Source organism: Elephantulus edwardii, unplaced genomic scaffold, assembly GCF_000299155.1.
Source record: "Elephantulus edwardii isolate Elephantulus edwardi_28Jun2011 unplaced genomic scaffold, EleEdw1.0 scaffold00132, whole genome shotgun sequence".
Taxonomy (NCBI): domain Eukaryota; kingdom Metazoa; phylum Chordata; class Mammalia; order Macroscelidea; family Macroscelididae; genus Elephantulus; species Elephantulus edwardii.
The window spans coordinates 262,893-266,001 of NW_006399882.1; positions in this window are offsets into that span (position 1 = coordinate 262,893).

A 3,109-nucleotide genomic window follows, 5' to 3' on the forward strand; every position below is an offset into this window, starting at 1 on the left:
TCAGCCTCACACCAGTAGGCCACCAGAACTCACCTGAATTAAGTACAGGGGAAAGATAAAACCCTGACAGCACACCTTCACTCACTCAGTTACTGCTATGGAGTCAGCTGTAGCTCATAGTGACCCTCCACTGGGTTTCCAACATTGTAAATCTTAAGAAGACTCCTCATATTCTTCCCTCAGCCTTCCTGGTGGAGTCAAACTGCTAGAGATGCCTGGCGTTTTTGTTAGCAGCACAACATGCGGCAAACCTGCTCCAAGGATGCCTTGGTGCACACATTATCTGATGTGAATGGCCACAGTATCCCCTTGTTAATTCTTTGCCATATTTCCATAATTTGTTATGATGCATATGGTCAAATGCCATTTCACAGTCAATAAAAAAACACAGGTAAATATCATTCTGGTGGTTTCTGCATTCAGCCAACTTTTATTTAGTATCAACAGTAATGTTCTTGTTTGAATCTGGCTTTAATTTATGGCAGTTGCCTGCTTAATATCCCTTCAAGGTAATTTTTTTGAATCCTCTTCAGCCTATTTTTGCTTGTCTGAGATGTTAATAACATAGTTGGATAGTTGCCACACTCTTGGATCCCTTGTCCTTGGAATGGGCACACAGATGGATCTTTTCCAGGACATTGGCTAGGGAACTGTCTTCTAAATTTCTTGGTAATATGAGTGAGCACTTACAGGGTTGCATTTATTTTGTTGAAATATCTCAATTGGTATTTAGTCAGTTCCTGGACCCTTGTTTTTTGCCAACATCTTCAGTGCTTTAAGACTAGATTCCTGGGTGTGCACGGTTCCACGTGGGTGTGAGGAGGATATGATCACTACAGTCTTTTCTCCGCCCCCCCCCTTCTTCCCAGCACTTGGCACAGTGATGGGTGTACATGTGTTGCTTTGTAATTGGTTGTAGAAGGAATGAGAAGGTACTCATTTGCTATGGGATTCTAGCAGTTTTCTGAGGCCTGTGTTGTGGGAAAGTGGTTCCAAGAGCAGTTTGTTCTAGAAACAAAGGCATTTCACCAGCCCAGATGAAGTTCTAGGCTAATTTTTAGCTCAAGATTTCCCGCATCACTTAGAATAGTGGTACTATGTTCTTGAAATCCATACAAGGTTCCCCCCACTTCCTAATTCTTTCATCTTTGGTCTACATTTCAAAGTTGCTTCTCAAGCCCTCATTTCAATGCCTCCTCTCCAGCCCCAACCCCAGCTGTGGGGACAGACACCTTTTACTTTTCTGAGCATGTTCTCTTGTCTATAAAAATGTGAATCTGATTTTACAGAATTGCTGCAAGGAAGGATTCCACAAGAGAAGGCAACCGGTGCTGTGAGTTGTGCTGCCTCGTTCCTGTTCGCAGTCTGCCTTGTACTGGGTAGGTGATCAAAGGAGGCATCTGTAAGAAGGAACAAGCGGTTTATGGAGAGCATGCAGCACCGTGCTTGAGAAACAGACAGCAACCCACAGACTAGCGTTTGTGATAATCATTTTACAAACCTGGGGATGCCCACTACGGATGCAAATTCCACACTTTCCCATTTAATGGCCCAACCAGACTTGCTAGGGGTCGTTCTACTCTCTACCAAGGCGCCAGGGGACATCCCTTAAACACATCAACCCCAAGAAAATGGACCTCTGCAAGCATTTCTGGGGGGAGTCATGGTTATAACAAAACCAGGAAGGCCCGCATTCCAAAGCAAACAAACTCGCCTGTTCCCCACCCTCCGCAGGGTGTTCAACCCCGTTCTGCTAAAGATAGAGCTCGGGCCCTCCCAGGGAACTTCCTGGCTTTTATTAGTTTGTGATTCCAAACGTAACTTTTCAAAGGCTTCCCCCCACCCCTTTCTTTTGGAAGTGTGGGTGTGAAACTGCTTCCCTAATCACATCTTGTGGGAGGATCTTTGGAACATCTGTATATTATTTGAAACCTTAGCATCCGGTTGGGACGTTTGGGGGCCTCGCGTGGAGAGGTGAAACAGCAGGGGCAAGTTGAACACGTCAAGATGGCTTTCAAACAGAGGCATTAAAGAAAAAAAAAAATTAGGCAAGAAAATACAAATGGCTAATTACCTTGGCTCATTTACGCGGTGAATCCAAAGCGCCCCCGACCTCCCATCCCCAATTCCAGCACCTTCGGAAGGGGGGAAATAGAACGCTATGCGATACCCATCTTCTCACCAAGAGCCCAGGGACAAAACTCGTTCCAGATAAACCTAGTCCTTACATTTCCCCCAGCTGCTTCTACCCGATTGCTAAAGAGGCAGCGGCTCCCGGGTGGCTGCCCAGAATCAGTCCTGCCCTGAGGCTCTGCTTTCCCGGCTGGGGTGAGCGCGCACTTCCTGCGCCCTCCCCGCGGCCTGGCCTGGGTGCGGGGATCTTCCCTCCTCCTGAGCAGCTCTGAGTTGGGAAAACTCCGTCACCGATGCCCAGTGGCACCCGGAAAGGGGGTGAGGGGCTGGGAAGGAAAGGGTTTTTGCAAGCCTAGGATCGATATCCTCTTCTTCCTCCCTCTCCCAGCTGTGGACCCGGCCAATGGCAGCCTGGTGGAGGGGGAGAAAAAAAAAAATCCCAGCCCAGGCCGAGTGCAAAGGCCGCTCGGCTTTGTTTGTGGGCTGGGGAATGCGCTGGCGGGTTGGGGGCTCAGGCAGGGGAAAGGGGAACGCGCCCTGCCCGGGTACTGCCAGGACAGAGAAGCTGCACCCGAGCCCACCTCGCCTTAAAAAGACAATCGGCTGCCCTCTTCTTCCCAGACCCCCAGCCAGGACCCTCCCAGGGGACGTTCCCCACCTCCTCCCCCTCTCCTCCCTGAGCCGCAAGTCCGGGATCCGCAAGCCGCGCGGGCTGGAGAAGACCCCGCCAAACCCCCGCAGTGTCTTTTAAGAGCTCGCGGATTTGGAATCTGGCAGACACCAGACCCTGAATGTAGTCCACCGCTTCCTTTTTCCAGGACCCTGCCAGAACCTCCCCTGTAGCACCAAAGCCAGAGCTCAGCCTGCAGCCCCAGGGCCTCGGGCTTGTGGGACCCCCACCCCCCGCCCCCCGGAGGCGGGAGAGGAGCGCGGCTGCTTTAAGAGCGAGGACGGCTCGCGTCCGCGGGCGGCCCGG